Source organism: Heterocephalus glaber, unplaced genomic scaffold, assembly GCF_053883595.1.
Source record: "Heterocephalus glaber isolate CG9 unplaced genomic scaffold, H.glaber_assembly_v1.0 deba00001564, whole genome shotgun sequence".
NCBI lineage: Eukaryota > Metazoa > Chordata > Mammalia > Rodentia > Bathyergidae > Heterocephalus > Heterocephalus glaber.
Window position 1 is genome coordinate 20,031,729 of NW_028258351.1, and position 14,737 is coordinate 20,046,465.

The 14,737-nt window shown below is 42.6% G+C and overlaps 1 protein-coding gene and 1 long non-coding RNA gene across 10 annotated transcripts in view; one reads left to right on the forward strand and one right to left on the reverse strand.

The window, feature by feature from the left end:
* The window catches only part of LOC106010447 (uncharacterized), a 34,132-nt gene extending 27,076 nt beyond the window's left edge, over positions 1-7,056 (reverse strand). For 2 of the 3 annotated variants that reach the window (XR_015443234.1, XR_015443233.1), the window contains exon 1: positions 6,829-7,056. This is a non-coding gene — a long non-coding RNA (uncharacterized LOC106010447). The remainder of the gene's footprint in view (positions 1-6,828) is intronic. The other variant, XR_001184252.3, reaches the window with a different exon arrangement.
* Positions 1-14,737, forward strand: part of Ndel1 (nudE neurodevelopment protein 1 like 1) — a 52,118-nt gene that overhangs the window by 11,714 nt on the left and 25,667 nt on the right. For 4 of the 7 annotated variants that reach the window (XM_004857503.3, XM_004857499.3, XM_013076857.3 and 1 more), the window contains exon 1: positions 7,157-7,338. The exons of 1 other annotated variant lie outside the window; for it this stretch is intronic. The gene's annotated coding sequence lies outside the window, so the exon portion shown is untranslated. Of the gene's footprint in view, positions 1-7,156; positions 7,732-14,737 lie in introns of those variants that run through there. 2 more of the 7 variants (XM_087191811.1, XM_004857500.3) reach the window with 2 other exon arrangements.

The following is a 14,737-nucleotide window of genomic DNA, read 5'->3' on the forward strand; positions in this document are numbered from 1 at the left end:
GCTACCACTTTATGTTTCTTTTTTCTTTTCTTTTATTTTCTTTTTTTTTTTTGGTACCTGGGATTGAACTCAGGTCCTTGTACTTTCAAGACAGGCAGTGGCACCACTGAGCTACATCCTCTGCCCAGGGGCTACCACTTTAAATGAAAAATATTAAAAAGAATTTTTTCTCAGTATTTATTACTGTATGACATATTCAAGTTTCTGTGTCTATTGTCTATCTCCTTTCTTTCCTTTTGTTGTAAGAAAACCTCCAGGAAGAAAGAGATTTGGCTATTTTTAAAGTTGCTTTATCCCTGAGGCTAAGAACAGTGCCTAGTACTGTTTGTTGAGTAGCTGAATACATGATCTTTTGGTCTTGTTAACTTTGACTCATTGGCTTTCCCCCATGGGAATTAAGCTGAAATTGTCTGATACAATCAACTCAGGCTGGTGAGAAGCACTCTATTTCTTTTTAGCCCTTCATTTCATCAGTGTAGTTTGGAAGCAGGTACACCCAGAGCCACCTTGTCTGTGTAAAGGTATGTGAGCAGGTATCATTTTTCTCCAGGGACAGTCATACTGTTTATATAGGTGTGATGTCAACAACTCTTGGGGTTGCCAGGTGTTAACCAAATTAGCAATGAACAGTGTCGTGCTATCTTTTGCTGGGGAGGCAGCTGCCACTCTGGGGTGTGGGTAGTGACCATCAAGGAGCTGGGTGGGAGCCAGGACTGACGGTGAAGACGGAAGCTGGCGAGAAGGAGGCTCCAAAGCCAGAGAGAGCACGAGGTTCTGGATCTGGAGGAGGTCTGCATGTCAGGTAGGCTGCAGGAGAAGAAATGAGGACAAGCTCCAAAGGATTTGTGGGCATATATGTGGCAGGATATCAGGTTCTATCAATAGAGGGTAAAGGTTGGACAGAGACTCTTGTGGCCTCAGTTTATCCCTGGATAAGGGCAAATGCTCTTTCCTTCCTGGTACCAGCAATCAGGGCAGGACCTTGACAGGAGGCCTTAACTTAAACTGTCTTTTTTTCTCACCCCGATGAGTCCCCTTTCAGCAAGCTACACTGGAGGTCTGCAAAGGGTGGAATACCCCCTGGCAAGGGGCCCAAGGACTGCAGCAGGTGGCAATCTCAGACAGACACAGTGGAAAGGGCGGAGTGTGTGTGCCTGTGCGTGTGCGTGTGTGTGTGTGTGTGTGTGTGTATGGTGGTTCCTGGAACCTAAAACACCACATAGCAAATTTATCCCCACCAAACTCCTGTCCTTCTGTTGACTTGCAGCCCCCTGGAATTTGAAACTGAGGGGACAAATTCTGATGGAGGAGCTGAGTTTGGGAACCTGAGCTGTTTTGGGTAGTTGGTAGATGCCATTTACTCAATAAGGTTTTGAGAATGCAACGAAGACAAGAGATGCAACTTTCTTTCCCTTCAAGGTGTTATAGAAATACCCTAGGCAGGGCTGTTCAGGATGCCTGAGCCAAGCGTCAGTGATCAACCAGAAGTGGGCATCTCGCCCCCCCACTCCCCACCCTGTACCAGGGACCAAATTCAGGACCTTGTGCTTGCCAGGCAGGTGTGGTGCCACTGAGCTACATCCCCAGCCCAGAAGTGGGCATTTCTGAATCAAACATGAACTGGTTGCTATTCCAAACTGGAAGGGCAGTGGCGCATGCCTATAATCCCAGCACACTGGGAGGCCAAGGAGGAGGATCTCAAGTTTGAGCCTAGCCCTGGCAATTTAGTCACATAAGTGGGACCCTGACTCAAAAAATAAAAAATAAAAAAGGGTCTGGGGATGTAGCTCAGTGCAAAGGCACTGAGTTCAATCTCTGGTATTGAAAACAAACAAAAAACCCCACGAAAAGTTAGAAAGGGAGAATTTATCATTTAGCTGAAGGCTCTGGTATTGTGTAGGTCACCCAGCCAGTTATCATCCAACCAACATTCTTTGAATTCCTACTCTGCCAGGCACTATGTTGAAATAGCAAAATATATTTCTCTTTAAGTTGTTCTCCCTCTCTCTCTCTCTCCTCTCCAGTTTTTCCAGACAGTCTCACTATGTAGTTGAGGCTGGCCTTCAACTCACTACGTAGTCCAGGCAGGCCTCAAATTTTCAGTGATTCTCCTGCCTTAGCCTCCTGAATGCTGGGATTACAGGTGTGGGCCACCATGCCTGGATGATTCTTCTTTAAATTTCATATCTCTTTTGGACTTTAAATATCAACCTTTAATAAAAGGACCTTGGAAACCCTATGAGGGAAGATTCTATGAACATTAAGCCCTGTTTTCACTCAGGGAGCAGTCTCTCCACACCTTATCCTTTGACTTTTGACCCTGGTTTTTTTCTTATCATAGCACTGTGTCTATTTTGGGATTGTTCATCTTCCCTATTAGAATATCACCTCCATGTGGTTAGTCTCCAAGGCCTAGAACAATGCCTTGTATCTAGCAAGCACTAGATCCATAGTAGTAAATGACAGACTTTCTTCTCTCTATAAAATCACTTCTTGGAGCTGGGCCTGGTGGTGCACATCTGTGGTCTCAGTACTGAGGGAGGCTGAGGCAGTAGGACTGCAGGTTCAAGTCTTTCCAAGACCATTTAGAGAAACTCTAAACAAACAAACAAACAAAAAAGCTGGGGATGTAGTTCAGTGCTAAGTGACCCTGAGTTTGATCCCCAGTACTGGAATAAAACCCAAACAAAAAATACTTCTCAGTCTAGAGCTGTAGCTCAGTGTTGGAGTGCTTGCTGAGCATGGGTTATTACTTGTTTTTAATTACAGAAGCAAAAGATGATGGGGATGGTGGCACTGGCCAGTAATCCCTGCACTCTGGGAGGCTGAGGTAAGAAGAATGCAAGTTGGAGTCCAGCCTGGGCAATTTAGCAGCTTAGCAAGAGCCTGTCTCAAAATAAAAAATAAATAAGGGCTGGGGATGTAGCTCAAAGTGAAGACCCTGGGTTCAATCCCCAGTAGAGAGAGGAGAGAGAGAGAGGGAGGGAGAGGGAGGGAGAGAGGGGAGGGAGAGAGAGGGAGGGAGGGAGGGAGGGGGGTGAGGGGGGGAGAGAGAGAGAGAGAGAGAGAGGGAGGGAGAGGGAGGGAGAGGGAGAGAGGGAGAGAGGGAGAGAGGGAGAGAGGGAGAGAGAGAGAGAGAGGGAGAGAGAGAGAGAGAAATTGTTGTACTGTACTGGGGACCATAGATGCTATCGATTGAGTTTAAGATTTGGGCTAGAGAAAAGGCATAATATAATATGCCTATAATATAAATCACAATTCCTTTGCAACCTGCAATCACTTACATTTAGCTTTTTTTCTTTTTTCTTTTTTTGGTATTGGGAATCAAACTCAAGACCTTGTGCTTGCCAGGAAGGCACAGCGCCACTGAGCTAAATCCCTGGCCCTACGTTGAGTCTTTTATACCAGTGAAAATCTTTTTTTTTTCCTCAGTAATTGAGGCATTTTCCAGGAAGGTCTATCAATCTTGGATTTGAACTTACAGCCACCAAACCATCAATTCATTCTTTCACCTTCATTGAAGCATATTACATACTAAGTGTCTGTTGCTGGAGGGATATTAGGACAACGTGTCCCTGAACTGAATTTTGGTTTCTTAGGGGAGACTAGATATCTCCATGACCAAAAGACTGTGTTCAGTAAGTACATTGTGAATTCTGAGTGCTCTACTAGGGCTTAGAAGAAGCAAACTCACTTTGGGGCATTGGGTGTCAGAGAAAGCTTCCTGGAGGAGGTAGCATATGAATGAAACTTCAAAAGCAGAGGGGAAGGCGGACAGCCAAGCCTTCCGAGCAGCTGTAGTGCACAGGGCAGTAGGAATCATTAAGACAGGTCTAGGGAGGAAAGGATCCATTCATCTTGGGGACGCAGTGCAGAGTGTGGTTAGACCCAGATAGGTGAACTCTAGGATGTAGGTTGCAAAAGTAGGCTGGAGTTGCTTTGGGAGCCTTGAATGCCACACTTCATAGTTTATACTTTATCACAGAAGTAATGAGATTTCCAAACAAATTTAGTCATGTACTGTGTATGCATTGGGATTTTAGAAAGATTGTGCTGATGGCTATGTGTGGATTGCTGGACTGGAACAAGAAGAAATTTGAGGGAGAGACGTCTGGAGGGAAGAATAGATAAATAGCAGACTTTGGGGGGGGGCAAGAAGAAAGAATTGTGAAATGAATGGATTGAGAGTTTGTGAAGGGAAAGTCATTGGGGCTTGGTGACTATGTGAGGGAAATGAGAACTGAGGAGAGGAATAATTAAGGGTGATCTGATGAGGGCTCTGTTCCTTTGTGAGTAGGACCATAATGGCACCAGTGGCAGAGACATGAAAATTGTTTTGGAAATTTCAGCTAAGGCATGTAGAGCTTAGGCAGTTTAGGCATGTAGAGCTGGAGGTGGTGATGGGAACAGTAGGCGGACATACCCAGCAAAACATCAATAACAGCCAGCATTTGGGCGTCCCTTATTCAGCTTCATCTATGCCCTTATTGCTCAGAAAAAAATACTGGCCAAAAGAATATAGACTAGGCTGAATCAAGCCTTCAGTTTCAGCATCAAGTTAAATAAGCTCCACCTCAGAATTTCATAGCAGGTCTATGTACCACCTCTTATGGATGTGTGAGGTGGCCTAAGTTCACTAGCTAGTTTGGGCTTATACCCAGACCTGCCCTATGACAAGTGGTCAACCTTCACCCCTTCCAGTTGTGGAATCTTGTCTCTGTTTCCTGTATCTCAGAGTTCATGGCAGAGAAGCACCTGGGATGTTCATGCATGTTATCAGGGACTGTGACATTGAGCCCTTTGGCTCAATCCAACAAAAACCTTGTACTTCTTCTAGGGCTGTCAACTTCTTCCCAATGGTTTATAAAGGTAGAAGGTGGGCAGCCCTCACCCATCCTTTTTTTCTTCTTTCTTCTTGGTACCTGGAATCGAAGTCAGGGCCTTGCACTTGCTCGGCAGTCTGAGCTGGTGGGCTACATCCCTGGGTCCCTTTTCTACTGTCACAAAACTGATTTTAAAACTTGTTTCCTTTTGAGACTGTCTCCAACACTCCTCTGTACTCTATTTTCCCTGGATGTGGCATTTTGGAAGCAGGGGGATGACACAAATGTTGTTGACTATTACACTATTCAGCCCCAGGGCCCATCTCCAAGGGAGAAAGCTCAATCAATGAGGAGGGAAATTAGCCTTTGACTTCTCTGAGAGCTCGGCCAACCAAAGCCCATTCATTAAGATGAGACCAATACATCTGTCCTCTTAAATACCAGTTCTAGTTCCAGGCTGTGTGGGAGGTGCAGTGCCTTGGAAGATGACACCAACATTTTCTGAAGGGCATGGCCTGCCATTAGATGACTCAATGAGTATCCTAGCATTTCAGCCAGGAGGCAGGGACAAGAGCTGCAGTCTATCCTCTTGGGGTGGGATTATTCTGTCTTAGCACCAGGTCTACAGGAAAGCCTTCATGAATCACCTCCCTGCCTCTGATTTCATCAGCTAGAGCACAGCTTCAGCCAGGGAAGCAGAGCCCCAGCACCTCAATTTCCAAGATGTCCTGGGCCACTGGCCTTAGAGTAAGACCTGCTTGGGTTTAAACCTTAGCTCTTCTGGTTCTCTGTTTATAATATATAAAATGCAGATAGTAATTCCAGCTTCACAGGCTTGTGAGAGGTAATGTATGGAGGGTTTAGCAAAAAATAAATAAAAATAAAAAGGAATTTAGCCCAGTGTTCTAGCCCAATAAATGGTATTATTAGTACTATATTCTTGTATTTGAGTGTCAGTATAGCAGTGGGTAATAGTGTGGTTTCAGACAATTTAGACTGTAATCAGCACTGGAAAATGGAATTTTAAAAGTTAGATTTATTTTTAGAGATCGGCAACTTTTCTAAACTTCCTCCTGCTGAGCACATAATCAATATCCCCTCTTCTCTCCAGTCCAAAAGAAGTGACAGAATATGCAGATACAGGCCCCAGGAGGCCTGAGCTCAGGTTCTTTTCCACAAGAAAGAAAAATACATCAAAGAGGGCAGCAAGTGTGGAGATCTGCATTGTCTCTCTGTGCTCCCGCTCCCCTCTGTTCCTTACTATAAAAGACCCTTACCTGCCCAAGGAGATGGTGATTTGAGGCATATGGGCCCCCTGTCTCCGCTATCAGAGCTGGCTTTAAATAAATTCCTTTTTTCCTTTTTACCAAACTATATGGCCTCCTTTGATTTGGTCAGTGGTGAGCAAATGGACCAAGCATATAAAATCTAAGTGGCCAATAACAAGACTGGGTGTAAATCTGGAATCTTTCTCTTCCTAGTTGAGTGACCTTGGGCAACTTCATTTTGCTGAGTCTGTTTCCTCATTTGTAAAATGTGAATAATATGTGATCTCATGGGGTCACTGTGAGGATGACATAATGCAGACTAAGTATTTAGCATAATTGCCAGAATTGCTAATATCATTTTTTCAACCCTATATCCTCCAGAGTCCAGTGCAAGGTGTTATCTTTTCCATAAACCCTATTAATCCCTTCTCTGATCTTCATTGATCTGGGTCCCTCTTACAATTCATCTTGTATTGTTCATGTCTATCTCCCGCAAAAGCGTGACTGGGCCTCCAAGGCTCAGGCTGGTCTCACCTTGAGGCATGTCATCCACATTGTTATTATGTCCAAAACCCCGACAAAACCATCCTAACAGCACTGAAAGTAGCACTGTATTGTTCATGATACAGCAAAAGTCCCTAAACTTTTTTTTTTTTTTTGGTACCGGGGATCGAACTCAAGACCTTGCACTTGCAAGGCAGGCGCGGAGCCACTCAGCTAAATCCCTGGCCCCTTACCGTTTTTGTTCCGTTAAGTTTCCACTCCCTGAGCAGCTTGCCCATTCTCCCACGTCGCCTTTTCTTTTTTCCCACGTCTCCTTTTTGAGCGCCTACTTCCCTCTCCAAGTTCCCCGGGGTACTAACAGCGCTGAGGTTTTAGAAAACGCCTAGGCCTAACACACACCAAAGCGGAGGACCGCAGGCACCTGCGCGGAAGGCCGCCGCCAGCCTGACGTCAGCGCGCGGGGCTCTGGCCGGCCTCCTGTGCGCCAGCCTCGCCACAGCTCCACCCCTCACGCCTGCGCGCTCCTGCGCATGCTCCGAGACCCGCCCCTCGCGTCACAGAAGGGCCTCCGACACCTAGGCAGCCCCTGACGTGTCGGGGAGGAGCCGGGCGTGGAGGTGCGTGGAGTGGAGCTTGGGGCTGTAGAGGGAATCGCAGCTGATCGACTGGGCGGGCCTGGCCAGGCCAGCAGAGCAGAGACGTCGGTCGGGCGGTGGCGAACATGAGCTTTTGACACATTAGAGGTGAGCCTGCCGCACGGGGCCGCTCCCGAGGGCCTGCGCCGGGCAGCGGCGCTAAGGCCTGCCCCGGGGGAGCCTGCTCGGCCCGGGCGCTGAGTCTGAGGCCCCGCCAGCCGGGCCGGGGCTGGGCTCTGCGGCGCCCAGTCTGGGGGTCAACTGTTCCAACCGCTGCAACTGTCCCTTTCCCGAACTGGTCCGAGCTGTGACCCACCAGGGTTGCTTGCGAGGGAGCAAGTACAGCGGCTTCCAGATGTGGTCTGTCCCGGGGTGGAGACGGAGGCCGGGACGTGGCACAGTGGGTCAGGGCACTGGTGGCGCAAGGAGTGGCTGGCTCAGTCGGAGGTGGCAGCGCGCACCCAGCCTACACCCTTCAGCCTCCGCAGAACCTCTTCAGCTGTGAGTGTTGTTCAGAGCCTTTTGAATTTTGATCTCCCCGAGCCTTTTTCCTTGGGGGCGAGAGCGGGCGCAGCCCACGCCGGGGGATGATTGGCATTCCCGACTCCCCGCCCGGAACTGCTAATCACCCCCTGGAGTTCAGGAAAGTGTCACCGACAGGTTCGAGTTGCTTGAGCTCGCCTCTTTTTTTTTTTTTTTTTTTTTTTTTGCTGGCAAGAGACGAGGTAACTATTAAGTTTTGCTAAGAAAGTGAAGGTTCTTTCACTAATGATGATTCCATTCCATTCCTGTAGCGCTTTTATACATCTCTTGAATCTTATCACGCTGGAATTGTAACATAACAGTATTGCCACTTGCTGGATAGGGAAATTGAGCCTAAGTGAGAGGCAATGGAGTGATTTATAGTTGCGTTCAAGTTGGTGAGCGGCTTAGCTTGGATCAGAATTTACATTTCTAGACTCGGAGTTCTGGCTTTTTGAGTGAGATTTTTTTTCCTTTCTCAGCTAGAAAGCAAAGCAAAAAATTTGCCTTGTCTAAGATATACCAGAAGCTAGTAGAGGATTTACCGAATTGTTTTTTAGTAAACTCACCTAAAAGAATAACTATTTAGTTATGAGAAAAACCTTATTCTTAAGCTTGTTCATGGGTGGCTGGTTATTTTGTTTGATAACTTATATTGCTTTTTGTTCACTTGATAGGGCAGTGGCTTTGCTAAATGAAATTATTGGAATAAAATCCAGCATTAAGTCATGGGAGTGAGAAGAAGCCATGGGACACTGAGGGATTGATCTTCTAAATTATTATTAAAGTTACTATTATTTACAATCAGAGGGCATAAGGAACAAAGAAAATCTTTAACTATTTTGTTTACAAATTGACCTGATCCAGAAAGAAGTTCTTAAATCTTCAGAAGATGTAGCTGTTGTGACTTTTTAAATTAAATTGAAGTTGGAGCTGGGCAGGGTGGTGCATACTTGTAACCCCAGCACTCGGAAAGGCTGAGGCAGGAGGATCGTTGAGGTTGGAGACCAGCCTGGGTTACATACTGAGTTCAAGGCTGGCCTGAACTACATAGTGAGACCCTGTCTTGAAAAAACAAAAATTAAATTGAAGTTGGATAAGGAGCATGTGAAATGAATAACATACAGCTATCTCAATTAAAACTTACATTTTCCTTTTGTGATATTTATAAAACTTTTTTTTTTTTTGGTACCAGGGATTGAACTTGGGACCTTGCGCTTGCAAGGCAGGCGCCGGAACCGCTGAGCTAAATCCCTGGCCCTATAAAAACTTTATATTCATTTAAAGCCATACTGAGATAAATTTGATTACTAAAGCTTAAAATTATACTTCTGGCAGAAGTTTCTGAGCAGTTCATAGAGGTGGCAAAAGAAGTTTGATAGGACTAAAAGAGATCTCATTTATGATCAGCTTTGAAAAGTTAAAAATTCTGTAGATGTATGTTACCTTTGGGAGAAGTAGAAGAATTTCAGTAAAAGCATGTATTACATATAGGGGGTCCCAGAAGAACTCTTTCAACCTCATTAGTCCATCTTTACATTTATTAAAAAGAAGACAATGTGTGAAATATATTTTACCATTGGGCAAGAAATAGTTTCCTTGTAAACAAGGGATTTTAGACAGGCTGTTTTAAACCCAAGTGAGTTGTCACTTGTTATATAGCTGAAGGTCATGTAGTGTGTGATAATATCTAATGTAAAAGTTATAATTTTAAGACTCATACTCCATATGAGACATGGTATTAAGGAAGACTAGGAGTATACTTAATTATCTCCTTTCATTTCAACTTCAGAAAATTGTGCGTGTACCATTTGAACAGATGTTTATGTTTATTCAGTTAGTTTTTGGCCTCCATGTATCTTTTTTCCTATTTTTAGCATTATATTTTTGATATTGGCTAATTTTCTGTAGTCTTAGTATCTCCACTTTCATAGTTTCAGATGACAGTGAACACATCCTCCCTGTATAACTTGAGGGAAACTTGAACACACTATCTTTTTAGACCCTGAAACAGTATATCTGCAGTGGTGGTACATTTTTGTTATTTATAAAAAATCAGATTTTTAAAAAGGGTAAGTCTGATAAAATTTTTAAAAATTTATGATAAAATTAGAGCGATAGAGCTGAATAATTTAGGAAACAAATATGTGTGAACAGAGTAAGAACTTATTGCTTAGTTATTAATCTTGCTCATAAAAAGGCAGTTCCAAAAGAGAAGTTTTGGAAATGTTTTCAGTGATGGTGGTATCACTGAAATATGAATATAGCTTCCTGAAATGACTGATGTTAAGGAGTCATTTGTATGTTTTAGATTCTGAAGCCTGTTTTTACTTTGTAGTCAAACTTCAAAGATCCACTACTGAACTACCAATTCTTAATAATTTAATGAACACTTATGCTGTGTTTACTATGGGTCAGGGTCTGTTAAAAGTATTTTACAAATATTAAGTCACTATTCATAATAATCTCGTGTTAGTGATTATCGCCATTTTACAGGAGGGGAAATGGGGCACTGAGTAGTTGAATATCTTGCCCAAGGTCACCCAACTAGGGAGTAAAAGAGCCTGATTTCAAATCCAGGCATTTTGAGTTCAGGGTCTAGACTCTTGATCAGTATGCTGTGCTATTCCTATGCCTTATTCTTGGTTAAATTTTAAAATTTGATTTATTCTGGAAAAGATGATGCTCATTTTAGTAAAAGATTTCTGGCATAGGTTACAATATCATTTGAAGGGCCAAGAAGCAAGTTGTGGAAGGAGCCCTTTGATTAGAAAAAGTGTCATTTAGTTCACATAAGATTCAGTACGAAAATTAAGCCAGTTGTGGTGCGCATGCCTGTAATCCTAGCACTTGGAAGGCTGAGGCAGGAGAATCTCTGAGTTTGAGACCATTCTGGGCTACATAGTGAGTTCAAGGCCAGCCTGAACTACACAGAGAGACCCTGTCACAAAAAACTAAAAAACAAAAAAAAGAAAAAAAAAGTGTGAAGTAAAACGATATTGAAATAATTTTGCTAAAACTTTATTTGAAGTAAGTAGTTGGACAAACAAGATACAAAAGCTAAAGCTAAATTCTCAAGAAGTTTCAGGCAAAAAGCTGTTTATAACCTCTGTCATCAGGGACACTGATGAAAGAGTGGTAATTGTATTAAGAATATATCAGTAGGGTCGGGGATTTAGCTCAGTGGTTCCAGCACCTGCCCCGAAAGTACAAGGTCCCGAGTTCAATCCTCAGTACCAAAAAAAAAAAAAGAACATGTCAATGGTGGCACATGCCTGTGATCCTAGCACACGGGAGGCTGAGGCAGGAGGATCATAGTGAGTTCTAGGCTATCCTGGGATACATATTGAGTTCAAGGCCAGTCTGAACCACAGAGCAAGACCTTGTCTCAGAAAACCAGTAAACAGAATATATCTCTGTTTTGTAGCCAGAGATAAATGGATTCTTCATAGTACACCCAGAGGTGTAAACAATGTTGTTCCCCAGAGATCAGTACTTAGCTAAGTCCCCTTTAAAGCAGTAACTGCTGGGAGGTTCTGATACTGTGTATGCAGGTAGGAAAGAGCAAAAAACACCACCACCCAGAAAAATTTCAGTGGGCACGTGAGTAACATTTATAGATGAAAACAATCCTGACCCTCTTTGGAGGAGTGAATTCACATTTAAATACAGTACAGTACATTCAAATAAATGTTAGATGCTGAGGAAGGCATCTGATAGTCATTAGGAACTTCTGTAAGGACACTAACTCATGGACCACACAATTGGCAGTATCATCAAGTGCTGCATGGTAACAGAAAGAGTACCGAAAGCTTGAAAGAAAAATTATCCTACCAGTGAGTAAAATGTACCATACTGAAGTAATAGTAATTATTTAGCTTCAGAAAGCTTATATGTAACCTAAGGGCAACCAAAAGCATGACTACAAAAATATTTAAGGGACTGAGATAACTGCTAAATGATCATAGACTAAAAAGACAAGAAATATGAACTTTGGGAATACCCAAACTGAGAGGTATTATCACCACAGTCTACAGAAATTAGAAAAGGCATAAAAAAGAATACAAATTTGTTTACCAAATTCTGGGACCTTACAACACAGGAACATATGAAACTTATGACAAATGGACATTCAAAAGTAGGAAGTTCTGGGCCGGGGATTTAGCTCAGTGGTTTTGCTGCCTGCTGCGCAAGCGCAAGGACCCAAGTTTGATCCCTGGTACCAAAAAAAAAAAGGTAGGAAGTTCAGAGGCTAGGGATGTAGCTCAGTGGTGCAGCACTTGCCTGGAAAGCTTGAGGCCCTGAGTTCGATTTTGAGTACAAAAAAAAAAGGAAGTTCATTGATAGCTATAAAGTTAAAATTCAGTAAATTAAAACATTTAAATTTGAAATATTCATTAAAATGTTTTATGTAAGAATCAGGATTTTCTTTAATTGCTTTTTTATTCTCCTGAGGTTTACATTTGCCTTTTTTCTAATTGACAGAAGAGTATTGTACCTTTACCATATACTCAGGTTTACCCAGTCTTTTCATCATGCTATTTTATGGGATTCCCTATTTTTCTTGGAGCCATCCCTTGTTTTGAGCTGCTCTCTGGACCTAAGAGGCTAAAATTCATCCTGGGACTTCTTTTCATTGCAGCCCTGGGTTGGAGCCCTGTGCTGTGCCGGTCATGGTTTTCTACATTCTTTTGTAACTTTCAGGAAGTATGTGGGAAGATAATTCTTAGTTTTTGTATGAGAAAAAATTTCTCTTATTTCCTGCATTATCTATTTCCTCTCAGTTCCATAGGTCCTAGGGTTTTCTTCTTTATACTACTGGGAGTTCCCATTTGCCTTTGTAGCTCTTGGTTGTCTGTGTATATTTAGGATTGATGAGCTGGATGATTGAGGCCAGTGATGTGCAGTGGTTTCTCCAAGGTTCTCCCTAGCAAGTCCCATCAGCTCTATTCTTTGTGGTGCCTATACAACTGAACGTGAATGTACCTTGCCATGCATCAGACTGATAGTTTGTACAACTGGAAATAATAGATTTTATAACCTTGATTTTAATACAGAGTGGTGCATTGTGAGATAGAAATAAACTACCCGTAAGTCTTTTTGCTTATTCCTTCCCTAAGACAGGGATTCAGGTGTTCAAGGAAAATGGTACTTTGGAATTAGAAAGAATAATGAAGAAAAGATTATAAGTCAATTCAAATGATAGTGAACTTCTGCGTCACATGTTTCTGGTGATGTATGGTGTATGGAAGGATTTATAAATATGACACAGGACCTGCCCTCAAGGAACTAACTAGGGAGTCTTCGCCTTTTTTTCCTCTTAGAGCTGTTTGTTTTTGTTTTTATTTTTATTTTTATATTTTGGTACTGGGGATCGAACTCAGAACCTTGCGCTTGCGAGGCAGGTGGTGGAACCACTGAGCTAAATCCCTGGCCCAAGGTGTTTGTTTTTGGAAGCAGAGTTAGCAGTACAGCTTTGCTTCTGTGTCATCCCTGGTCCTCACAACATTTTACAAAAACCAGAATTCAGAATTCATTGGACTGGGTATCAGAAACTGAACATTTGGGTTGCATATTGACACATAGTTGCCAGTGTTGAAATGGTACCACATCCAAGTTTAGGGACTGAAGGCCATGAACTTGTGATTGTCTTCTTTAGAGTAGGATTTATAGATTTAAACGTAATCACAATTTTAGGGCATTTTTTTGTGGAAAGACCTTCTGTAGAGTATTCAGAGGGCACAGGGATTATTGTCTCATGTTTAGATGCTGCCTCATATGTCTTGTAATTTTGTCTTTATGTGGATTGTTAAAATATGTCCCTTACCTCCAGGAGACTTAGGCCATAACTCTGAAGAGTTACTGATATCACATGGTGATGACTTTAAGTACTTTGGATCCTTTGAAATATGAATACCTACCTCTTGTTGCTGGATAAGCCTTGTCCTCATACAAACTACTACGAAATAAACTAGTTACAAGTAAGATTACCTCTACATCTGAGAAAGTGCAGTGGGAATTGGGAACTTTGATGAAGGGACAAGATTATAAAATTAAACCCTTTTTGGATGGAAAAACTGAGGCTGTACGAATTTAAGCAGTTTCCTTAAGTAATTTAACAGCAGAATTGGAACCCTAGAACCCAGCCTCAACAAGACTCCCAGCCTGTGGGGTTAACATTTTAAAGTGCTGTCATGCTATAAAGATATCCCCAAGAATAGAATAATACAGACAAATGTGTGCTTGTGTAGGGGAATCAGATTAGAGGAGGGTATATTTGGCCAATAAGTATTTATCCAGTGTGTAACAGTATCTGACACGTAGTAGGTGTTGGGTAAATGTTTGCAAGCATTAGGTGCTTTCTCTGAGCAAGGTTTTATGTTCGGTGCCATGAAGAAATGTAATATGTGTCAGGGATCCATCTTGTTCAAGGAACTTTCAGGTTGATTGGCAATTTAAGACAATTGGAAAGTTGACTAGCAGATGTCAAGGTAATGATAGTGTGACCAAGAAAGACTTGATTAGGGAAAGTTTGCAGTAGGCCTCAAAAGGATTTAACCAAATGTATTGTTACATTTTTATTTTATTCCATTACAAATGTTGTGCATACCCCTTTGTTATACCTACCTAGAAATTGGAGTTCTGTATTTATTCTTACCTGTGACAGTTCTTACTAAGCCTTAATGAACTGTGTTAGATGAACTCCCAAGTTCTCTACATCTCGAGGTTTCATTAATTTACTTTTATAGTTGGGTCTTGTTCTTGCTGCCCATATAGATTATGTTGAATCAATTATGGTTTAATTCAGTACATACTATTGAGTATCTCCTATTGTGCAGGCACTGTGCTGGGGTAGAAATAAATACAATAATGCTACACAGAATAATGGGACCCAAAGATGTAATCAGATGCACTGCTGTGAGGCAAAGATATCATTGAAAGCATGTGTGGGGGATACCCATAGCTGAGAGCACAGGAGATTTTA